The sequence below is a fragment of the Hemitrygon akajei genome, chromosome 16 (assembly GCF_048418815.1).
Source record: "Hemitrygon akajei chromosome 16, sHemAka1.3, whole genome shotgun sequence".
NCBI lineage: Eukaryota > Metazoa > Chordata > Chondrichthyes > Myliobatiformes > Dasyatidae > Hemitrygon > Hemitrygon akajei.
The window spans coordinates 21737805-21764061 of NC_133139.1; the positions used below are offsets into that span (position 1 = coordinate 21737805).

Consider the following 26257-nt stretch of genomic DNA (forward strand, 5'->3'; position numbering starts at 1 on the left):
ATACGCCAGAAAAATTAATGCCAGAAGGAGTGTGATAGATTATTGTTGACTGGCCCTCAATGAATTCAGCTGCAAAAAAGCGCCAGCTTGACAGTATCCAGGACAATACAGTCCATGTTATTCACATCTCATCACACCGTAACCATTTACTTCCTCCAACTCCAGATTATTGTGGCTGCAGTGTATTCCATCTATAAAGTTCACCAAAGGCTTCTTCAACAACACCTTCCGAACATGTGACCAATGTCTTCTATGTTGTCTGAACTTTGATGTACATCATTGGGTCTAAATACTGGAATGCTTTACCTTAAGGCAGCATGAGAGTACCTGTACAATGTGATTACAGCTGATCAGCAACATCTTCTTATCAAATATTCAGAAATGCATGTTAAATGTTGACCTTGACCTTGCTAGCAACATCAATGTGTCAGGAATGTTGAAAAAACAACAGAATGAATTGCTTTTATGCCGTCACCGGTTTAACTCCTAGTTACCTGCATTTAAGGGTTAAACCAGTGATGGCATAAAGCCAGGCACCTGGCCAGATCCATATCTTTGGTCCCATCAGGTAGTAAGGTATAAGTCAGGCTTTAAAGGTTCTGGGGTACTTGAAAATATAAAGTTTTATTCAAAATGAGTTACCAGATGGGATGTTCTTGTAGCTGTTTATTTCTCCATGGTTAGAGGTCATATTGAATGGTTCCAGGTATTAAAAAATTACATTTTTAAATATATTTCTGCAAAATTGAAACACTGGAAACGATGCCATATGGATTCTTGACTGGTTCTTCACTGTTTTCTAGGGACGGTGAGGGATAGGTTTGATTTGATTTTCTCTGTATATGATGGTGTGTATCATCATTACAACTCACTGATGGCATAGAGATTACAATTTTTGCATTTATCAAGAGAAATTTTAGTATCATAAAATGGAACTTTTATGCAGTATTCAGTCATTTTCACTACATCTGGCTCACAATGAGAGCCTATGTAAAACGCTATACAATACCATATAGTAGTCTTGGTGCAACTTACTATCCAGTGACCACCATGGTTAATGGTAGCTGTACTATCAGCAGCCAGCCCATAGTGTTGAGCAGCACACATCAAAGTTTGGGCAGAAATGGTTTTCTTGTTTTGGTGCTTTTAGACCTTTAGGCCATTCAGCCCATCAAATCTACACCGTTTGATTACAGCTCCGCGATTTATGTATTGGAAAGGAAATGTTTCATTAACAAGTAGCAAGAGACTCAGCAAAATGATGTGCTTTGCTTCAGATGTCAGTGGGATTTGTGAGAATCATTCTGCTGAGACTCTTGCTATTTGTTAATGGAACATTTCCTTTCCAATACCAATTATGTGCACATTCTGTGAGTAACTGGAAAGGAAGCTGAAGAGGGTTTGGTGGTGAGGGCTGCAAGAGAAATTGAGTTATAAGGAGACAGTGTGTGAGTGACTCCTGATCTGTTGTAGGAACCTTGCTAAGACAAGGGAAGTGAAGGACAAAAAGTGATGGGACACTGATTTTGCCAAAGTAATATAGAGTCTGCAAGAGTGTATCATTATTTTTATTGGAGTCACTGAATAGACAGCATTAAGGCAGTATGACATTGCAGTTGTTACCAGATTTTGTGAATTCTGGTTAATTGGGCCAACAGTTAATCGAGGCAGCTGCTTATTTGGGAACAAAAATGAATCAATATATCCAGAATTCCCTATGTTTTGGATGCTATACCACTTTATTGGGGCAGGAAGCTGTTACCAGTTAAAAACTCGCGTTAGTCGTCAGCAGCGCTATGTCCATTAAGACACTACACCATCCTTCGAGCAAACAGTTTTTAAATGGCGTCAGTTGCATGTGTTCAAGAAGCAGCAATTTTTGTCACAGAGAGAGAAGCAGCAGGACAATTCAGAACTGTTTTGCTCACTTGCAGCTTCAACCATTCAGGCTTGGAGATGCCAGAAACGGCCAAGAGTGAATATGAAACCATTTCACTACTTCGGCAAGTTAGGAACAATGAAGAAACTGAAGGTTTGACTATCATCTTGAATGTTACAATGAAAATGAAGATTTGGAGGATGCAGTCGTTGATAGCATTGTATGAAGGCAGTCCATTATCTGCACTAGGTGTCTGCATTGATTTTGTTCATTTACAATGTGACACGGATGAAATCCTCTGTCAATAAGTATTGGGGCTAATACACAGTTTTATAGTACTATGGTATTATTGATAGCATTCTAATTTGTTCTGTATTTTGTTGAAATACATAATTTCTTACTCAGTTTGTCTTTTTTATGTCTTTTTAACTATCTCTATGAAACCGGCTAATTAGTGCAGCTGCTTAATCGGACCTAAATGTACAGGTCCTGATGTTTTCCCAATCCACTGTAATTTAATGCCTAGTTATTTATAGACAAGGCAGGCTGGTCAAAAAAGGTAAAAGACTATTGGATCCAAAAGAGCCTGGCAAATTGGATGAAAAATTGGTTCCGTGGCAGCAAACAAAGGGTTAATGGTTGACTGCCATTTTAGTGACTGGGTTCGTGTTCACAGTGGAATTCCAAAGGTCTCAAGACTCTGTTTCTGTAATTTAGAGATGTCTGCAGATAATTCATACATTGGCAAGGAGGAAAGCTTTAGATTGCAGGGAGATGCAGAAAAGTGGCAATTGGAATTGAATTGAGAGGAGTCTGTATGTAGTTAGGCAAAGTGATTTAAACAGAGAAAGGATGCTGAGAGGTGTGAAATAGCAGAAGGTCCTCAGAGTACAGTATTTATCAAAAGTTATTGAAGGTAGTATGATATGGTCGCAATGACTTGCAGGACTCTCCCTTTCTCCCTTTTATTGGCTGAGTTGTGGAATATAGCATTCTGGTGGCTGTGTGGGAGATCCATACAATGCTTGAGTACTGACTGCATGCAGTCCTACATACAGTATGGGATGCCATGTTGCAGGTATGATTACGTCAAAATCTGGAAGAAGAACAGAAACATGACGATAGAGAGCTGGTCAGGCACCCACTGCAGAGAGTTAAAAGTAAATTAATATTTTGGGTCAAATACTTTTCATTAGACATTAAAAAAAAAGCTTGCTATCAGATATAAACTTTTACTGGTTAATCAATCTGAAATATTAATTCTGTTTATATTTCCACAGATGCTTCTTGCCCCGCTGAGTATGTCCATCACATACTGTTGTTCTTGCAGAAAAGTTGAGATTGCACTGGAGAGAATTGAAAGGAAACTTGGTAGGATGTTGCCAGGACTATAGCTGTATGTAAGAAGCTAACTAGGCTGGTTATTTTTTCTTTGAAATGCGGGAGACAGAGGGAAGATTTAATTGAGATGAAATCAAATTATCAAATAGACAGAGTAAATAGGAAGGATTTGTTTTCCTACCAGAGTAATCAAAAATCAAATTTAAATTGTTAGAAGGATTAGAAGGCACACAAGGGAAAAATAAAATCAATGAGTGGTCCGGTTTAAGATGGCACTAGTGAACGTGGGTGACTTCTTACTGGTGGTCCTCTAAGCAAGAAATTCAACTAAATACTCTGTTAATAACACCTCGTATATGAAAAATTGCAGTAAACAATCACCACACACTAGGAAGAGACAAGCGAAGGTGAGGCTGATTCAAGGGTTGTTCCGTGTGTGTGTGAGACAAAGCCAGAGCGCGGTTGAGGTGTGTTCCAGGAGAAGATGGATTCAGAGTCAGAGTTGGAATCGGAGACATAGCTGGAGCGAGCGGAGTGGAGAAAAACTGAAGTGGAGCTGTTTTGGAGCCCATCCACCTAAACTGGGAGCGAGGTTTGATCTAGCTAAGCACTGCGCCGATTTGAAAAGGTTGAGTTCAGGATGGACAAGACCTAGAACATGTCGCTGCAGTGAGGCCCGGGCTCAAGTTTGGGGGAACAACATGACGCTTGGACAATATAAATGCTAGGCCAGATGGACTGAAAAGGCAAGGTGTCAGAACTGGAGGTGAGGGTGGAGCTGGTTCTGCTCCATGATGTTTTTCTCCACATTTCCCAGCGGTGAGCCTGTGTTATTCTCGGCTGCACCGGGCTTAGTGTCTGCAAGCTTCGTGGCGGCTTGCCTCTGTGCGGTGGGCTGACGCTGAGAGTAAGGGCCTACTCAGGCTGCTCCCGGCTTTGGTTTATTGACTCAGTTTTGTTTTGAATGCTCATACTTGCTTTATTGTTTACATGATTTGATTTGGTTTTTTTCTCTGTGCATTGGGCATTGGTCTTTTTTTTAATTGGCTTCTTTCGGGTTTGTTGTTCTGTGGCTGCCTGGAAGCAGACGAATCTCAAGGTTGTATAATATATACATACTTTGATATTAAAATGTACTTTGAATTTTAAACTTTGGAGCCTCAACAAGTGGAAGGCTGAAACCTCCCATCATTCAGTTTGGATGTGCACGTGAAGAGCTGTGACGTGGGGCTGTGGATCAAATGCTAGGACATGGAAATAGACTGCATTGTTTATTTTCAATTGACATTAATGGAGAGTGAGAGTCTCGAGGCGATTTTGGAGAATCGATGCAGACAATTCTAACATTGGAACAGTGAGTTGCTGGTCTCCGCTCTCGTTGTAGCAGTGACCTCTCTCTCCCTCGGAAGAGCGAAGGAGCCTGCCTGTGATACCAAAGTGCTGGGTAAGGGACTATAGCTTTGACGGACGCTGGATCAAGGTCTCTTTGGGGGGCTTCTGATGTTGCCTGCGTGATGGGGTCAGTGCTTATGCTGGCATGAGTGAGGCGGTGTTGATGCTTTTGCTAATGCTTGTATGGGGAAGGGGGCTTCGACGTTTTCATTACTTATGGAGTTTCTTGTTTCAGGGATGTCTGAAGAGTACGAATTTCAGGTTGTATACTGTATACATTCTCTGTTATTAAATGAACCTTTGAGATGATAGGTTGAATGGCCACCCTCTGGTGCAGGTGTTCTATATTTCTGCTCTTTGAAATACTTGGAGTATCTACAGAGAACCATAAAGCCAGTTCATTTGTAGCCATTGAGGGATGGCCAGTAAATGCAGGCACTGTAAGTAACACTCCTTCCTTGAATAAATAGTGTTCAGTTTGGATCCCTCATAAGCTTTGCCAAAACGCCACCTAAATTATATATCAACTTTTATAATCTAAGGTGTTTCCAAGTGTCTTGAATCCAATAAATTACTTTGAATTGTGGTTACTTTTGGAGGAAATGCAGCAAGATCCCATAAACAGCAATGTAATGGCTAACCAAGGAATTTGTTGTTGAAACAATGTTCGTCTTTCCTGCTGGAATCAACTGAATGCCAACATAATTTTGGTTTTGGGTTGTGCTTTGGTATCCAGAACAAAGATGAAATTAATTTCAGCCTATTATTCTGCAGCAAATTCCAACATAAATGAATTACTTTAAACTGCCTCATATAAAGCCAGTGTCCCTTCTCCCTTTCTTCTCTCTGTGTCTTCATGGTGACTCTCCTAGCTACTAACATTTTTCCAAGAAAAATCATTAACTAGCTGCTCCTTTGCCACTTGAGCATTTCAATTCAATTCAAGTTTAATTGTCATTCAATCATACATTAAGACCCACGAATACAGTCAAATGAGACAGCATTACTCCAGGGTCAAGGTGTAAAACACAGAACCAACATTCACACTCAGCACATACCACATACAAGATAGCAAGCACATGCAAGATATCAGTAAGATACAGCCATGCCAAAAAAGTAGTCTAGACCTTTAGTTTATGAATGCCACAGAAATCTTCAATTGACCACAATATAACTTGAGTTCTACCGACCGAGTACTGGGGGCAGCATCGACTCTTGTTTGGACACTGCGCCAGACCGCCCCCAGTGAAGCACACGGGCTCCGATGCCTCTCTTCTGGCGGCTGCATAAAGGCAACACCAAGGCTTAAGGCCCTGAGTCCATGATGCCACAGAAATCTGCATTCGACCACAATATGGCTTGTCATCCGCCAAATGATTACTGACTCCAGCCTGTATGCCAGTGAACCATGTTCCCTGATATAATCTTGCCTGTCCTGAATAAGGGTTTTTGAACTTGAGAAAGAGAAATTATTCAGCCATTTTGCTTTGAGAGGGTAGAATTTGAAGGAAGTATGTGTGTTTAATCTAATGCAAGTGTTGGGTTGTTTCTCCCAAGAGGAGAGGTCCAAAAAACATGGAGCCAGTTTATTGGCAGTTTATAGGAGAATTATGCTTGAAGAAGTCTGAAACAATAGCTTGAAGGAAGTATTTATGTATTTATGTGTTTGTATTTCACAATGGTCAGGGTTGCGTACTGACCGGGGAATACCTGGCAGCGTTGCAGAGGCTTTCAGCCCTGCTTCATTTTCTATTGGATGTGACTGGGGAGGATACTTGTGCCTGTGCCTTGCAGCTAAGTTGAGTTCAGCAGTGCAGTAAGTTACTCAGACATTGTCAGAAAACAGGCTCTTTTCATATTTTTGCTACTACTTTGAAATCTTTTGCTCTGTGTACCTGTTTTTTAAAATCTATTTACCCATGAAACACCTATCTGTTCCACTGATCTTTCATGTTTTGGATTGATTTTACTGATCATGCTTATTATCACTAATTTATATGACATTGAATTTGTCAGTCAATCCATTGCATGTACAGTATTCAGATTCAGTTTATTGTCATTTAGAAACCACAAATGCAATGCAGTTAAAAAATGAGACAACATTCCCCCAGAATGATATCACAAAAGCATATGACAAATCTGCACTTAAAGCTAAGTATTAATGGAAGAGTTGGAACTGTGACGGGTTTTGAAAATGTTTATGGAAGGAGCTGTTTCCACTCATATTGGAGTCTTGTGGGTTGTACGTTTTGTAACCAGAAGCGACAGATTTAAATTAGATGCAAGAAAACAGCTAGGAAGAAAGATGGAAGCAAGTCCAAAAAGATCTTCAAAAGATAATATTTTGTGGGATATATTGGATATGAGAAATTTTTGTTACTTTAAGACTGCTACCCATTTGACAGTTGTTTCATGCTGCTGACTGGACTGCAATCAAGTTTATAAAATTTCCAGAGGCTGCTTGTGAAGAACCTTCAAATGCACACACATATTTTTGTTTAAGCTCCTTAAGTCTTGTGTACATTCCGCAGAGGGTTTTGGTAGAGGCAAAGACCACTGAGTCAACAAATTTCGGAGATGGACTCACAGGGATGGTGAAAGGTCATGGAACCAATTGCATCAGTCTTCATGGGTACAATGAATGGCCCAATTATGTTCAAGAAAAGTTGACTGATCTTTTTGATATTATTGGAATCAAGGAATTTGGGGTTTGTACAAGAAAGTGGCACTGTGGTAAAGCAAATCTCAGCCATGATTCTATTGAAGGGTGGAGCGAGCACAAGGATTGAATGGCATACCTGGGTTGTTATGTTTTGGGTTGTTATGTTCCTACAAAAATGTTGAATTTGTCAGTGGAGCACTGTCTGTTCCTGTTTAGGCTTTACCAAAGCACTTTCTGCTCATGAGAAGAAGGTCCAGTTTTGTAAAACCTTCTAAACACAGTAATTTAAATTTTTTAGCTTGTGGAAGGGAACTTCCTTTTTCAAAAACAAAGTCTATCTAACATCTGTCTTTTATGACCTCAGCACTTCTGTGTTCCTCTGACAGTGGATTGCTCACCTCTTGGTTTGATCATTGCACCATAGGGCCTCCCTGTAGCTCAGGGGTTTCCAACCTTTTTTATGTCATGGACCTCCACCATTAACCAAGAGAACCTCTGCTGAGCTATCTGATCTCAGGATGTCCATCATTGACTTGCTCTGCCTCTCTTTCCTGTGCTTAATTGACCTCCGGCCAAGACTTTGCTGATGTGACTCGGCATTGAAGTTTTAGTTAATATTGCTTAAATACAATGTTTTGAGTATTTTTCTACGCTGAAAGTCCAGTGCCTTCCCAGGCTACAGCAGAGTTCTGTTCCTGTAATCTGTTCATAAGCTGAACAGTTCACAAGAAACACAGTCATGAATTGAGTTCCCACACAGCAGAAGATGCCTGATGCCCTGCCAGAGAAAGCAAAGAAAGACTTGTTCGTGTGTATGGGTTGTACTTGGATCGGGCATTCATAAGCTGGGCAAGACCTGTACTGCACATGTTTTTTTTGAAGTGTAGCTATCGTTGAATTGTATGAAACAGAAATGCAGTAAGCTTGCACAGAGGAATGGGATTTTGTGCCAAAGATCAATAAATTATTGGAAATTAAGGATTAAGGGAATCAATAGTTATGGGATTAGAGCAAGTAAATGACATTGATGTAAAAGGTTGGCTATAATCTTATTTATTGGCATAAATGATTAAGTCTTTTCTGACAAGGGAGGTCTCTTTGCTTGGTGGTTGAGATTTGTGGCTGTGAAACATTCTCAAGATCTGAGGCCTCATGGCAAGCTGCTCGATCTGATCTTTCCGAGACAACACCTTCAACATTAACATTCAGCTTAGATTGCACAATTCTCAATCACCACATAAGGCAAGCCCTATCAAGGGCAACTTCACCCTAGTGTTGGTAAAAATTGGGAAACTGGGATTTATGCTGTACATTCCAGCCATTTTCAATTGCCTTGTAGACCTGAGACAATGTGGGTTCTTTTCTGCTTTCCCTTTCGATCACCTCTGCCATAATACGGAAACTTTCAATTTGCGTTCGGGAGAATATATCCAGATGAGTGTCCTCTTTTATAAAGTTTTCAGGTATTTCCTTTTCCAATCATAAACAGAACAATTTATTAGTATTTCCATGTTTAGTTGTCCTCTTGAATTCAATCTTGCAATTGCTGTTCATTGAATACCCTTCTGTGGATTGAAAATGGACACTAGTGGTTGATGATCAGTAGTAGGGGTAAATTCTCTCCTATACAAGTACTGGGGTTGAAATGTTCAACACCTCAAACCAGACCCCAGGCCTCTTTGTCAATCGGTGCGTAATTTTTCCCTGCAACAGTAAGGGAACGCAACGCAAAGGCTGTGGGGCGTTCATTTCTGTCATTCCTAACGTGACATGACTGCGCCTGTACCTTTAGGCAAGGCTACGCAGACAAGCTTCACTGAATGATGTGGATCATAATGAGTGGGATCATACTACGTTTTTGAAAGCCACCTCACACTGCTTAGTCCAATGCCATTTCTTCCTGATCTGTAGTAAAGTGTTCAAAGGGTGGAGCACAGTAGCCAGGTTTGGCAAGAACCTGTTACTGTAATTGACAGATCCTAAGAAGGAAGACAACTGTGTCTTTTGGCCTTGGGGCATCCACTGCTGCTTGAATTTTCTCAGGACAATTGTGTAATTCTTGTTCACAGTAAATGATAGTTGGTTTAAAGAATTCACACTTTTTGCATTGTGCTCTGAGCCAATAATCTTCTAATCTTTTGAACACTGTCTTGATGTTTTGGAGATGTTCCTTCGCAGCTTTACTGATTACTGTGATGTCATGCAGGTAACACTGAGTGCTTGGACAGTCTCACAGCACTTGGTTCATAGCTTTCTGCCAGAGTGCCGGCGCAGATACTACTCCAAAAGGAAGCTTATTATAGCGATAAAACCCTTTGTGAGAGTTCATGTTGTGAGGTACTTTGGGCTCTTCTTTCATCTCCATCTGCAGGTAGACTTCAGCTAAGTCCATTTTGCTGAAGGCTTTTTCCTCCAGAAAGGTTTGTAAAAATATCCTTTATCTTTGGCAGAGGGTACTGATCTACTTACAGTATGGGGTTGATGATGACCTTAAAATCACCATAGGTCTTGACAGACCCATTCTTCTAGGCTACTGCGACTACTGGCATTGCGTATGGACTATACCCAACCTTCAGCTTGCTTGCAATCTAGCGTACTGACTGCTTTATCTCAGGTGTTATAAGGAACCGGATAGGCTTTGTAAAACTTGGGTGTGGCAATTTCATGTAACACTATTTGCCCTTGATATGTTTGAGTTTTCCAGTGCCATCCTTGAACACTACCGTGGCCTCATCTAGTACCATTCACTTCCATTTGACTCTTGCAGGGTATGTGACATGTAAGTGGTAGATGGATCTCCAATTAAGTTGTTGTTGTCCTTGTCCTTCATGTTTTTACCACATACAAACCGAATGTGGCTTGTTGGTTGTATTTCACTGCTACAAATGCCATTCCCACAGGAGTTACCTTTTCTCCAGTGTAATTTCTTTGTTGACTATCTGCAGGCTTCAGTTCCATATCTTTGAAATGCCATTCAAACTAATTTTGTGTTGAATAACTGAAACAGCTGAGCCAGTGTCCAATTCCATATTAATTAATTTGCCATTCACTTCTGGTGTAAGCCATATTGTTTGTCTATTGTTAGGTTTCACATTGTAAATCTCGAGGCTACCCAGTGCTGTGTCACTCTTATCATTATCAGACTTTTCATCAACAGCAAACTGATTAGTGCTCTTTTTGAAATTGCAACTTGACTTTTTACCTTTATCTTGCCTGTGCAGACCATTTAGTTTTGTCTACCTGATACGCTCTTTGTATCTGTCCTACTTTGTTGCAATTTTTTGCAAGTTTTGCCTTTAAACGTGCATTGGTCTGGTGTATGTGAGCTCCTGCCACAACAATAACACAATTTGTTCGGCCAGGCCAATTCCTGTTTAGACATTGCAACTTTGCTCATGCTCACTTTCATTGCTGACTGTATCTCAATTGTGTCTGTTTCCATTGATACAGCTATTTCAGCTGCCTTTTAAATAAGCTGAGCTACAGTTTTTCAGCCATTTTAGAATATTTTCTTGTAAGAATCCACAAACTAAATGATCTTTCAGTGCATCATTAAGCCCATCACTGAATTGACAATGCTCAGACAGTCTCTTAAATTCAGCAAATAAGCTGCAAAGGACTCTTCTGCCTTTTGATTCTGCTTATGAAACCTATAAAGTGTTCTGCAATTAACAGTGGTTTCGGTTCTAAATGTTCCTGCATTACTTCCTTGGTATCTGCGAAGCTCGTTTCAGCTGGTTTGGTTGGAACAGGTAAAACTGCTTAGAATTTCCCAAGCACATAGCCCTCTGTTTTTCTAAGCTCTGTGTACCTATCTAAGAGGCTTTTAAAAGACCCTAGTGTATCCGCTCCCAGTGCATTCCACGCACTCACTGCTCTCTGTGTGGAAAAACTTATCCCCGACATCCCCTCGGTACCTATTTCCAAGCAGTTTAAAACTATGCCCCACCATGTTAGCCATTTCAGTCCTGGGAAAAAGCTTCTGGCTATCCACACAAGCAGTGCCCCTCATCATCTTATACACTCTATCAGGTCACCTCTCATCCTCCATCACTCCAAGAAGAAAAGGCCAAGTTCACTCAACCTATTCTCGTAAGGTACACCCTCCAATCCAGGCAACATCCTTGTAAATCTCCTCTGCACTCTCTCAATAGTATCCACATCCTTCCTGTAGCGAGGTGACCAGAACTGAACACAGTACTCCAAGCGGGGACTGACCAAGGAGGCTTTAAAAAAAAATGCTGTTTAATTCATTCCATAAACTATATCCAGTTATTCGATGTGTAATCAAATCACCTGTCATTCTGATTCAGCCAGTCATCTCTGCTGTTTTTTAAAAATTATTATTATCACCTAAAACTCACTGTTTGTGAATACGTGAATTCTTCCATTTTCTGCCTTTTTAAAAAAAACACAATTGTCTTTCCTTTCGTGAGGAAAATGTGCTGCTCAGAAGGAAAAAAAATTGTCCCCTATACACCCATGACTGTGTTGCCATGCACAGCTCCAATCTGCTGATCAAATTTGCAGATGACATGACGTTAATAGGCCAGATTTCCAACAATGATGAAACAGCCCACAGAGGAGAAGTCAATGCCCTGACGCAGTGGTGCCAAGAAAACCTCTCCCTCAGTGGTGAAAAAACGAAGGAGTTGATCATGGATTACAGGAGGAACAGAGACAGTCTGGGCCCTATTGAGATCAGTGGGACTGTAGTTGAGATGGTGAGTAGTTTCAAGTTCTTCGCTGTACACATCACCGAGGATCTTACTTGGACTAGCTGTGTGGTGAAAAAAGCACAACAATGCCTTTCGCCTCAGACGGCTAAAGAAGTTCGGCATAAGTCCCCAGATCCCCAGGTCTTTCTGCAGGGGCATCGTCGAGAGCATCCTGACTGGCAGTGTCACCGCCTGGTATGGGAACTGTACTACCCTCAATCGCAGGGCACAGCAGAGAGTGGTGCGAACAGTCCAGTGCATCCGTGGATGTGAACTTTCCTCAATTCAGGACATTTATAGCACCAGGTGCATAAAAAGGGCCCGGAGGATTATGAGGGCCTCCAGCCACGCCAACCACAAACTGTTCCAGCTCCTACTACAAACAGTACAGCAGCATTAAGGCCAGCACCAACAGGCTCCAGAACAGCTTCTTTTACCAGGCCATCAGATTTATCAATACACATTGATCTGATTGCATTTCTAACTGTGCATAGATCTGATTGTGTATGACTGTACATATGTGTATGCTAAACAATTACATATATAACCTTAGTTTTCGGGCAATACCCTCCCACATTTCCCCTCTTTATTGCTTGTACATTGCAATAGAGATGCAACATAAAGATTTTTACTCCCTTGGATGTAAAAAGTAAAATAAATACAAATAATATGCTTTGCATTTTTTTACTTGACCGTTTCTCGTTGAGCTTTGGTTTTACCTTGAACAATTTGCAGCAGTTCAACAGGTAGGTAACACTGGGCATCAAAGGTTTTGCTTCCTGAATACATTTGGGTGTATCATACGGATTTTGGGCTGCTGATAATGAAAATCACAATGAAGTTTCCCTATGATACATCATTTTTTTAAAAAAATAGCCTATATTTGTTATTTCAATTCATAATTCAAGTTAATTAAAATGTTGCTCACAACATAAGCTGAAATGTTTTCTATCTTGTCCAAGTGTGCTTAGGCAGAACAGATGCTGTATGGCAGGACAGGTTTTAGAAAGGCTATAAATTTCCATGAAGGATTTTGATATTTGAGAAAGATGTTTCACAGAATAACTGATACCAAGATTAATGAAGGCTTTTTTGCACTACTTGCTCTACTCACTTAACACTATGACTGTGTGGCTAAGTACAGCTCCAACACCATATTCAAGTTCGCTGATGACAGCACTGTTGTGGGCCGTATCAAAGATGGTGATAAATCAGCATTCAGGGGCTGAAATTTGGCTGAATGGTGTGATAACTACAATGTCTCACTTAATGTCAGCAAAACCAAAGAATTGACTGCAATCTTCAGGAGAGGGAAACCCGAGGGCCTTAAGCCAGCACTCATCTGAGGAGCAGAGGTGGAGAGGGTCAGTACCTTTAAATTCCTGAGTGTCAGTATCTCAGAGGACCTGTCCGGGACCCATCATATAAATGTAATTGTAAAGAAAGCACAACAGCACCTCTACTTCCTTAGCAGTCTGCAGAGGTTTAGCATGTCACCAAAAACTTTGACAAAATTCTATAGATTTGTGGTGGAATGTGTATTGACTGGCTGCATTATGGCCTGGTAATGGGAACACCAATGCATTTGAGCAGAAAATCCTACAAAAGATGATGGATTCAGCCCACCCAGCCATTGAGCACATCTACATGAAACGTTGTTGTAGAAAAGCAGCATCCATCTTCAGATATCCTCACCACCCAGGCCATGCTCTTTTCTCACTGCTGCCATCAGGTAGAAGGTACAGGAGCCTCAGGACTTGCACCACCAGGTTCAAAACAGTTACTACCCCTCAACCATCAAGCTCTTGAACAAAAGGGGATAACTACACTCATTCTATTTCTGGTGATCCCACAACCAATGATCTCACTTTAAGGATTCTTTATCTTGCTATTTCATGCTCTCCTTATTGCTATTTATTTATATTTGCATTTGCACAGTTTATTGTTCATTGATCCTATTTACAGTTACTGTTTTATACATTTTCCTGTGGGCACATTCAGCAAAAGAAATCCAGGGTTGTATGCGGTGACATGCTTGTACTCTGATAATAAATGTTACTTTGAACTTTTTGCTGGTCCACAAATAAAACAGGTCATAATTGACAGGCAGTTCGAAGAACTTCTAGTGGAACTGGAGAAAATCACATGGAAGGCATTCAAGGATATTGTTGAAAATTTTCTTGGCAACTACAGAGGAACAAACTATGTGCGTCTGGTTGACAACTTGCTTCAAACATACAAAACCATGAAGCACAACGTATTACGAAAGATTCATGTTCTTCATTCCCATTTAGATATCTTCCCTGAAAATCTTGGCACTGTTACTGACAAGTATGGTGAAAGATTTCACCGGGACGTTGCAGTCATGAAGAAATGGTATTAGGGTAACTGGAATCCATCAGTGCTGGCTGATTATTGTTGGACTTTTAAGTGAGAAGCCTTAGATACTGTGTACAAATGAAAATACTCAACAAAACATTTTTAGCTTAATTGAACGATTGTAAACTGTCAGTACCATTATGTAATCAAATGCATTATATTTAATAAAGGTTAATTTCTTCTCCACATTCCTACATGATGCAAGGAGTCTGAAATTATGTTTGTGTTCAGCTTCAAGTGGTTTAACATAAGCAAAAAAAAATTCTGATGAAGCAACACTTCAGAAAAAAATTTGTTGTCCAGTGTAATCATCTGGGGTTTGTTTGAAACGTCTTGGCGCCAATGTTTTTTGTAACTCCAAAACTTTAAAACTAATTGAAAGGGCAGCAAGGGAGCTGGAAGATAACTTGTGTGTGTTTGTTTTTTAGTTCAAGCAAAGTTCGTACAAATGACATGGTGGCATAATGACATATGCCATTTACGTACTTTTACACATAACCTGCGATGCATTTTGTAAAAACAGTGCTTAAACAGTATCTTTACAGTATTACTCAAATAAGCAACATTTTATACTTTTAACAAGTAGGCTGTGATGCTGTAAGTTGGTGTTGCCTGTGGTCTCTCTGTAGTGTTCCTCTACCATTGTCAGAAGCCTTGAGGTCAAGCACAACTTCAGAAATGATTGTGCCCCAGCCATGCCAACTTCCATGAGGATGGAACACAGCCATGAGGATGTGTGATTGAAGAAGGGTCATAGCCGTTTCTATTTCCTGAGGAGACTGAGGTCCTTTAACATCTGCTGGGCGATGCTGAGGATGTTCTACGAGGCTGTGGTGGCCAGTGCTATGGTTGTGTGCTGGGGCAGCAGGCTGAGGGTAGCAGACACCAACAGAATCAACAAACTTATTCGTAAGGCCATTGATGTTGTGGGAATGGAACTGGACTCTCTGACGGTGGTGTCTGAAAAGAGGATGCTGTTCAAGTTGCATGCCATCTTGGACAATGACTCCCATCCACTCCATAATGTACTGGTTAGGCACAGGAGTATATTCAGCCAGAGACTCATTCCACTGAGATGTAACACTGAGCGTCATAGGAAGTCATTCTTGCCTGTGGCCATCAAACTTTACAACTCCTCACTCGGAGTGTCAGACACCCTGTCTCAATAGGCTGGTCCTGGACTTACTTCTTCTTGGCATGATTAACTTATTATTTAATTATTTATGGTTTATATTGCTATATTTCTTCACTATTCTTGGTTGGTGTGGCTGTAACGAAACCCAGTTTCCCTCGGGATCAATGAAGTATGTCTGCCTGTCTGCATTGCCTTTCAGGTGATAAGCCAGCACCCTGTCCGCGGTGAATTCCCTGAAGTATTATCTAAATCAAATAAGGCGGTTTCTTTTAACCTTTCTGTAAACAAGTTTATCTAGATTTTTCTTTTTTACTTCCTCATTTCTGACAGTACAACATTGTCCAATAATTCGAATGCTAAGTTTTCCCACATAATGACAATAATTCTAAAAGCACCCATTTACTTATGAGGGAGTTTGACACATCATAATGTTCAGGAAAATTTTTGAAATTTTCAGCAACTCAGGCATCATTAAAAGATTGAACTAAAGATTTGATTTGAAACATTTCTATTGCTTCTATCCTGTTGTTGCCTGACTTGCTGAGTGTTCTGAGCATTTTTCATTTTCTTTTTGTGTCCCTTGTTTGCTGGTTGTTGTTTCTCATTTGTTCTGCCCATTTGTGGTTAGCAGTTGAAAGGTCATTTTCAAAATCTAGAGAAAGTTTCTGTAGATGATAAATTTGGCTTTTTTTTTCCATTCCACTGGTACTTCATTGAAATGCAAAGCAGATTTGAGCACACAAAAGGTCATACAGAGACATGTCGTCTTGTTTCATGGTTTGCTTTCTCATTAGTGCTCTGTATGTGTGAGCTAATGACCTACTGAAAAAGAAAATACAACGTGTGTGTGTGTGTGTGTGCGCGGGCGCGCGCGCCCGTGTTCATTCATATGCGCAGATGTTTACCTGGGCGCATGTCCATGACTGCATCCGTGCTTGCCTGTGTAACTGTCTTGGTGTGCATTTGAAGTCCAATACAATCAGTAAGGGAGATGGTATCTAACTTTGTTCTCATAGGTGGTCAATAAAGAATCAAAGGTTCAAATTACATTTATTATCGGAGTATGTATGTAGTATTCAACCCTGAAATTTGTCTTCCCTGCAGACAGCCACGAAACAAAGAAAACCTTGGAACCTCGTCAAAGAAAAACATCAAACTCACTGTCCTTCCCCCGCACATGCAAAAAGAAACAAATCGTGCAAATGGCAACAAACAAATGAGTTTAAAAAAATACAGAATGTACAGGCAAATTTCAGATCAGCTCAGAGGCTGCCCCGTTTCAAAACTACCCAAAGTAGCAACAAAAACGGAGTGACCAGAAACTAGAAACACATCATAATATGAAATACAGTGTCCAGTCCACATATCACATTGAGTAAACCTTGCCCAAGAACTCTAGCACCATCTTCCAACAGCATTGAAACAGAGAGAGATAGTTTGAAAGCAGCCACCTTCCTTTGGGAGCAGTGGACGAGAGGGAGAGAGAGTGTGTCATATGCAGACACCTTCCTCTAGCAGCAGCGAACGCTCGCTCGCCTCCCACACTTGCCTCTATGATTTCAATCTTCTTTGGGGCTTTAATTGATGAGATCGGTGAGAGATGGAGTCAGTCATGGGCCCGCTCACCATCTCCAGACTTCTTGGCCTGTAGGCCACACGTTTCGCTTACAGCTTCGTGGAATCTTCTTGAAGATAGCAAAGAACCAGATCGCCCAATCAGCCTGAAAACACACTGCCCAAATGCAGCTCACAGGCTCCAATGGTAGCAGATCTACATTTGAAAGAAAAAGAAGATGTAAAAGTGAAAGACCAGGAGAGACTCAAGATAATTAACAAGGATTGTCTTGCGGACTGTTAGATTTTATTTCTAGATTTATGCTTTGAAGTGTAGACTCGCAGAAATTGTTCAAGCCTTTCATCCTACCATGTCTATGCCAGCTGTTTGTAGAGCCATCTTATTCCCATCTTCATGGCTTTCAAAAGAGAATATGGACATAAGCTGAAGCTTCTGACAAATTGGCATCTCTTTTGGGAGAGTGAGCACATCTATTAAACTAAAAGGTCTCCCATGCCTTACATGGTGATTTACATTTATCTTAGGATTTGTGGGATTAGTGGAGGTGTGCCTTTCTTCCTGATTTTATAGTATTCGGTCACTTGTTCCCATAGATCTGTCAGTCATTGCTAGTGAATGATGGTAAATTTTAGGGATGCTAAGCAGAATCACTTTGCGCCATTTCGCATTCTGAAGGCTTCTGAAACTGCCCGGAGCAGTTGGTGCACACTGAGGTGGTTAGTGAATCACAAGCCAGACAAAGAGTATCTTTGTGTTTTGTACCATGCAAACAGCCAGAAACTTGTATTCCTTCTTTTGGCTGCATTTTGTTGGGTCCCATTGGCTTTCATCTTACTATCCGGACTTCCTCCTTTAGTACATTGGTTGTCAATCTACTAAGTGTGCAGTTTAACTCTATTGTATTTCTTTGTTCTACTGTGAATGCCTGCAAGAAGATGAATCTCAAGTTAGCATGTTCTGGCATATACATACTTAGATAATGAATTTACTTTGAACTTTGAATGATCTATCATTTAGTCATGATGCTAGCCTCTCCTGGCTATTAACTCGTTGATATTCCTACCCCTAATTCAGACTTGGTAGTTTCCCAGCTCTATCCTTTCAGTCCCCAACTGCAGTTCTTGTTAAGCTGTTGGTGAGGTGGAAGGAGGAAGAATTTTTCAACAATTGTTAAACATTGAAAACTTTATAACATATGGAAAATATACAGCACAAAAGTAGGCCATTCAGCGAGACCAATCTCTGAGCAGTGTTTATGCTCAGCATGGGTCTCCTTCCAACAACAACACACAAAATGCTGGAGGAACTCCACAGACCAGGCAGCATCTAGGAAAAGAGAATAGTCAGCGTTTCGCGCCGAAACCCTTTGGCAGGACTTCGGATTTGATGGGTCTCCTTCCAGCTGTACTGATATTAACACAGTTAGCAAATGCCTTTCTCTTCCAAACTAATTTGGAAACCTGGTCATTTGTATAATCCAAATGATATACTCCCGGGCAGAATTCTGACTAATGTTGACTATTCTTTTGTGACCCGGCAAAATCTTTGGGTAACCATATCACAAACGTGTTATTCAAACATATTGATTGTAAACAAATTGTACTGTGTGTGTACAGACTCAGGCCCAATTGCCCTGATCTACTTGGACAACCGATTTGTACATAAAGTCAGGTCCCTTTGGGCTCTGGTAGGGTTACTGGATTCTAATTGTTTTAGCCTTAAGCAATTAGTCTGTTCAAAGGTGCAATTAATGTCAGAGAAATGTATACAATATACATCCTGAAATCTTTTTCTTCGCAATCATCCATGAAAACAGAGGAGTGCCCCCAAAGAATGAATGATAGTTAAATGTTAGAACCTCAACCCCCCCCCCCCCACACATGTAAGCGGCAAAGCAACGATTCCTCCCTCCCCCAATGGTGAAACAAGCATCGGCACCCACCACCGAGCACTCAACATGCAGCAAAGCATCAGCAAAGACACGGGCTTGCAGTACCCCAAAGACAACTTGTTCACCTGGTAGTCATATACCACAGGCTCTCTCTCTCCCCCTAATAAGGGAAAAAGAGGTGTCTCCATTTCACAGCGAGAGGAGAGACATTCCAAAAAACTCATGATTTATGATGTTAAAAGTCCATTGCGTCGCTTTTTTCCGAGCTCTGTGCCCAAAGAACTCGGGTCTCTGGGCACACAGCCAGCAGACAGCTTGCTACTTTCGATCTTCCATCTCCCACAACACACTAGATTCCTGCAGAGGCATCAACACTCGGTCCGCATGACTCCAGAACCACGAGATCCCGGAACTCTGAAGGTGAGCTAATCTAGGCCTCATCCTTGACATATCGAATAACAGCACAAAGAACCGAAGTCAGCGTGTAACTCCAGGTCAGGGTGTTCAAAAAAACACCGAAAGGGAAAAATAGAGATATTAACGATAGAAATAGAGCTGTTTCTGAAGATGCAAGCAAAGGAGTGGCCGTTAAGCACCATTGACTCTCCTAAGTTCACATCGATTACTCTCTGTGTGAACGTATGAATTTGAAGCAAGAATGAGCTGCTGGGCCCCTAAATCCTGCCGTGCTGTCTTATACAACCATAGCAGAGTTCTGCATTCCCATCAACCATTTCATACCCTTGCTTTTCAAGTATCTATTTACTCCTGCCTTAAAAATATTCAAAGGGTTTTCTTCCATTATACTTTGAGGAGGAGAATTCCAAAGGCAATTGACCTTCCGTGAGGAAAAAAAAGTATTACCTCACCTTTGCTTTAAATGGACGACCCATGTTTTTAAAGAGGGACCCTGACCACAGTATCACGACATGTTTCAATCATGTCCCCTTCACTTTTGCAAACACCAGTGAAACACCGAGCATTTCTCGGTCTTTCCTTGTGGGACAGTACTAATCTAGTAAACCTTCTCTGAGCTGCTAATGTACACACAGTGGTTCCTGTATCAAATGAAGTGGCGACTGAGTGTATTTATTGAGAGATCCAGTGCGGAATAGGCCCTTCCGTGCCGCCGTGCAACCCCTGTATGTTTGAGGTTTTTAGCTGCTGCCGCCCGTCCACTTCAAGCTTCGACGTGTTGTGCAGTCAGACGTGCCCTTCTGCACACCACTGTTGTAATGTGTGGTTATTTGAGTTACTGTCACCTTCCTGTCAGCTTGAACCAGTCTGGCCATTCTCCTCTGACCTCTCTCGTTAACAAGGTGTTTTCGTCCACAGAACTGCTGCTCATTGGATGCTTTCTGTTATGTTGTACCATTGTCTGTAAACTCTAGAGACCATTGTGTGTGAAAATCCCAGGAGATCAGCAGTTTCTGATACTCAAGCCACCCCATCCGGCACCAGCTTTTATTCCATGGTTAAAGTCACTTAGATCACATTTCTTCTCCATTCCGATGGTGGATCTGAACAACAACCGAACCTCTTGACCCTGTCTGCATGTTTTTATGCATTCTGTTGCTGCCACGTGATTGGCTGATTAAATATTTGCATTAATGAGCAGATGTACATCATAAAGTGGCCACTGAGTGTAGATTTGCACTGAGCTTTCTATCCTGGATGCAAAGTGGTAGGGCTGAGTGCTGGAAATGAACAAGTGTTTGGGAAGCTGTCTAGATGATTACAGGTTGTTTTACCATGTGATAGGCTATGGGGCCATATCCTGACACTTTGTTCTTATTGATCTGCACTGTAACTGCCTGCCCGGTTACCCAACATTTCTTGTCCTAACCTAACCAATCTCATCCATATGAAAAATGGAGGCCTGAAATGCATATTGAAGGAGAGAGTTACATATTTCCTCCAGCTTTTAGATTTGCACTTCCCAACAAGCAAAAAGCACCAACTTTATCCTGCTGAACCCCAAAACCTGCATCAAACCGCCAAATCATAGAATACTCACAAATATACAGATCATTACAGCTGTACCAGTCAAAAACAAAAGTTTTCTAAACTAATCCTATCTTCAGTACTAGCTCTGCAGGCATTCTCAAGAAGAGAGTCCCATTCCCCTCATCTTGCTCTATGTCTCTTTGGAGAGCAAGTCCATTGAATTTAACCTCCTTGGTTTTGTCATCAATATTGTCATCTGTCTTTAGTCCATGCCATTTACTCAGCTTTGCACTGAACTAAGGTTGTGGCCTGCTCGTGAACTGGCTGCAGTGATGCCTGGCTTTGTGTCTGGGTAAACTTCCTTTCATAAAATTCAGGTCTGAATGCTATTTGCTTACTTTTATTGTTTGCACAATCTGCTTTTTTTTCTCTCTGCATGTTGGGTGTTTGTAAATGGGTTCTGTTGGGTTTCTTTATTTTGTGGCTGCCTGTAAGGAGATGAATCTCAAGGTCACAAAACGTGTGCATACTTTGATAATAAATGTACTTTTGAACTTTTTTTTTACTTTATTTTCTCCACTACTTCTGGAAGGAGTTCTTGTCATTTCAATGTTCAAAGTGAATTTATTATCAAAGTATGCATGTATTACTCTTATTCATTTTCTTGCAGCATTCACAGTAAAACAAAGAAATATAATAGAACAATTATAAACTACACACACTGACAAACACTAATATGCAAAAGAAGACAAATTGTGCAAATACAAAAAATATAAATAATATAATAGATAGATAGATAGATACTTTATTCATCCCCATGGGGAAATTCAACATTTTTTCCAATGTCCCATACACTTGTTGTAGCAAAACTAATTACATACAATACTTAACTCAGTAAAAATATGATATGCATCTAAATCACTCTCTCAAAAAGCATTAATAATAGCTTTTAAAAAGTTCTTAAGTAGTTTATTTAAATACATTAAATACAATCAACCCCGGCACTTTAACATATCTTACTCCTGGCGGTTGAATTGTAAAGCCTAATGGCATTGGGGAGTATTGCATCGATAGCAACCTGTCGCTGAAACTGCTTCTCTGTCTGTGGATGGTGCTATGTAGAGGATGTTCAGGGTTTTCCATAATTGACCGTAGCCTACTCAGCGCCCTTCGCTCAGCTACCGATGTTATACTCTCCAGTACTTTGCCCACGACAGAGCCCGCCTTCCTTACCAGCTTATTAAGACGTGAGGCGTCCCTCTTCTTAATGCTGCCTCCCCAACACGCCACCACAAAGAAGAGGGCGCTCTCCACAACTGACCTATAGAACATCTTCAGCATCTCACTACAGACATTGAATGACGCCAACCTTCTAAGGAAGTACAGTCGACTCTGTGCCTTCCTGCACAAGGCATCTGTGTTGGCAGTCCAGTCTAGCTTCTCGTCTAACTGTACTCCCAGATACTTGTAGGTCTTAACCTGCTCCACACATTCTCCATTAATGATCACTGGCTCCATATGAGGCCTAGATCTCCTAAAGTCCACCATCATCTCCACCATAAAGCAGTAAGTAAGCGAATAATGCTGAGAACATGAGTTGTAGGGTCCTTGAAAGTGAGTCCATAGGTTGTGTTCGGTGATCGATATACAGTGTTGAGGTGAACAAAATTATTCATGCTGGTACAGGAATCTGATGGTTGGAGGGTAGTAACTGCTTCATGTGCTTCCTACGTGAGCCTGTGATAATAAGGATTCAAATTCACAAGCTTGCTGGAGAGAGGAGAGCAATGAAATGACTTGGAATTGGAATGACATCCTTTTCCACTTTCCCTTTTAAAGTTCCAGGTTGCCAGATCAGTGTGTATGAAGAAAATATACTAGCACGGCTTAACAACTAGGGTTCAGTGCTGACTCTGGATGTTGGACATGACCTGGGCCCACCAGTTTCCTCTATCTCCCAGACTTCGGTTGTTAGACTAATTGGTCATTGTATGTTGTCTCCAGGGTGTGAGTGGCATAATCTGGGGCAAATTGCTGGCACTGTGTGGAGAGTACATTACAGCAAAGAAAATTCTAGGTGGAGGGAATTGCTCTGTGAGCCAGCAACGGGCTGAACAGCCTCTTTCTCTGTTGCCTAAACATATGAAATTAACCTAAAGCAGGCCCCTTGGCAGCTTGTTCTGAAGTTCCCAAAAACGGACATGTTACCTTGTGCAAGATGTCCATTCATTTGCTTGAATTCATATGCAAGAGAAGTTGAACCAATTCAACCAGGTGAAGGTCACACTTGAGTGCACATTGAACCAAATGCTAGTTTACCTCTAGGAGGTAGCAGCTGTATTAACTGAGATACCCCAGAATCAGACTGATTCCTTATCTGGCAATGTATAGCCTCTTTTGCAAGCCTCTATAGGTTGGGTCATTACATTTTAAACCAATAATAGTTGCTACAAAGTAGATTTCCGCTCTCTTCAAGAGAACAAAATAACATTGAAAATAATAAACCCAAGAGATTCTGTAGATGCTGGAAACCCAGAGTAACACACACAAAATGCTGGAGGATTTTAGCAGGTCAGGCAGCATCTCTGGAAGGAAATAAAGTGTCCTGATGGAGGGTCTCAATCCGAAATGTTGACTGTATTCGTTTCCATAGATGCTGGCTGACTTGCTGAGTTCCTCCATCACTTTGTAAATGTTGGAAATAATTTCTGGTTCAAGCTGAAGAGAGAGAAAGCCAGCCAGTGGTTTGGATCAGTGACCTCTCACAAGAAACTGGAAGCTGCCCAACCTATTGAATGTTTCCAACATTTGCTGCTTTCGCTTAATATTTCAAGCATCTGCAGCCTTTTGATGTTTGTTCGGAAAAGGCTCATTTCTCTTCCTTCCTCTGAGATTCTCGCGTGGCCCTTTGCTTCAGCAAAACCAGAACCAAGGGGCTCAAAAGTGAAATGCTCACCAGTACACCCCAGTAAGGAATTCAGGAACCCTCAGAATGTGAGTGGTTAGGACGTGGTGGTGTCTGGTGCAAGGATTTGACGCAAATGGCATTGTTTTGTATTTAAGAAGCTGCATAACCAGACGAATGAGCAGCACGCTTGCACAACGCTTTACAGTGTTAGCAACCCAGTTCAGTTCCCACCGCTGTCTGTCATTCTCCCCATGCCCATGTGGGTTTCCTCCATTTCATTTTAAAATCTTTTTAAATTATTATTGAAGATCAATAAAAAAAGATACATTAAGTCAATATGTCATTATGTACAGTGAAGAATTAAATTAGCAAATAACTGATGAACAAAGCTAAGCAATTTATCAATAATAATAAGAAAAAATAAAGTGTTAAGGGTATTTTTTTTGAAAGGAAAAGGAAAAAAAGAAGAATCCCTACTAACTAACTAAAAAGAAACCCCTACTAACTGAAAAAAATCGAAACAAAAAACCCCATCGGGAGCACAACCCCGGAGCTATACATCATACAAGCTTCCATTAAAAAAAATCAATCCACCAACTCAAATCCATTTAAAGAAAAATCGGAAGGAAACCATATTAATTAACTCAAATCAGATTATAGTAGCGGGCGAATTAACCCCACTTTTTCTCAAAATCAAATCGAGGATCAGACTTCTGATTTTCTCCAAACTAAGACATAGCATCACCTGAGAAAACCATTGTATCAAAGTAGGAGCAGAAGCATCTTTCCATTTCAACAAAATAACCCTTCTGGCCAATAATGTAACGAATGCAGTTACATGTTGGTCTGATGGAGAAATACCGTGAACATATTGAGGGATTACACCAAATAAAACTGTCAATTTATTAGGTTGTAAATTAATTTTTAAAACTTTAGAAATTGTAGAGAAAATAGACTTCCAAAAATGTTTCAATACAGAACAAGACCAAAACATATGTGTCGATGTGGCTGTCTCGGTTTTACATCTGTCACACTGACTATCAACATTAAGAAACATTTTAGACAGTCTCTCCTTTGTCAAATAGTAACGATGTACAATTTTAAATTGAATTAAAGAGTGATTGGCGTGGGTTTCCTCCAGCTTCTGTGGTTTCTTCCCACAGTCCAAAGGTATAGAAGTTAGTAGGTTAACTGGTCACTTGGGTGTAATTGGGTGGTGCAGGCTCGTTCGGCCAGAAGGACCTATTATTGTGCTGTATCTCTAAATTAAAAGTAAGAATAACATTAACTAAATTTTATATACTGCCACTAAATTTGGTAAAATATTCCCAGGCAATTTTCAGGAATGTAATGAAACAAAAACAAGTATGTTGGGCCATATAAGGAAGTAATATCTATTAATTTTATGATTCAGCTGAAAACATAATGTGCTGCAAGAATTGAAGTGAAGCTTGGCCCAGGTGCTGTGGGCCAGGGAGAGGGTTAACCTCTACAGTTCAAAATGAATAGTGGGGACAAGAACTTACTGTGCGTGTAAGTGATCCATAAAGATCAGGAAATGCTATTTACAATGCAGCTAATCGATGCACAAATGTTACGGCTGAAATTTATTGGAGATATGCTAGCTGCCGCTTGAAGAGATCTGAGGCCTAATTGCCCCCTGAGCGAGCAAAACTTTGTAAATGGAGTGCACGATTTATCCGAGAACATAAAATTTTGCTTCCTGGTACAGTTTTATTGATCTTAGTAGCTGCAGATATTCCAAACTCCATTAGCTGTTTTCAGTATCTCAGGGAATAAGGAGGATGGTGACATGCGTGAAAATATGTAGTGTATTTTCCACATCCCCTTCAGTAGACACCAAGACAGTTTGTAGGCAATGAAGTTCAGATGAAGTTATTCAGAACTTCATAGTTGAGATGAAGGTTCTTAATCTGAAACCTAGACGGTCCAATTTCCCTTTACAGTTTCTCAAATGCTTTTTTAGTTCCAAGAGATTAGAGATTACCTTTATTTATCATGTGTAGGTTGAATCGTATAGTGAAGTACTTCATTAGCATCAAATCAATTCGGCGAGGAATTTGCTAGGCAAATGTCACTATGTTTCCAGCGCCAACGTAGCATGCCCACAGCTCAATAACCATAGTTCTTTCGTCTTTTGGACTGTGGGAGGAAACCAGAGCACCTGGAGAAAACCAACTGGTCGTGGGGAGAACGTACAAACTCCTTATAGACAACAGCAGGAATCAAACCCCAATCTTATAGCTGGCGCTGTAAAGTGATTGTGTTAGCCACTGCAGTACCATGCCATCCGCAAAACAATGTGTCCTTTTTTAAAAATTGCTTATTTATTCAGTTACTTGAATTTAAATCTCCCAAACGCTATGGCAGGATTGAAAATTGTATCCCTGATCAATGGTATTCTGGCT

General features: G+C 40.8%; 1 protein-coding gene across 4 annotated transcripts in view; it reads left to right on the top strand.

Annotated features, from left to right (window-relative positions):
• Nucleotides 1–26257, top strand: part of LOC140739813 (spindlin-1-like) — a 102311-nt gene that overhangs the window by 19182 nt on the left and 56872 nt on the right. Inside the window, exon 2 of one of the 4 annotated variants that reach the window (XM_073068362.1) lies at nt 3160–3250. The exons of 2 other annotated variants lie outside the window; for them this stretch is intronic. The gene's annotated coding sequence lies outside the window, so the exon portion shown is untranslated. The remainder of the gene's footprint in view (nt 1–3159; nt 3251–26257) is intronic. One more of the 4 variants, XM_073068363.1, reaches the window with a different exon arrangement.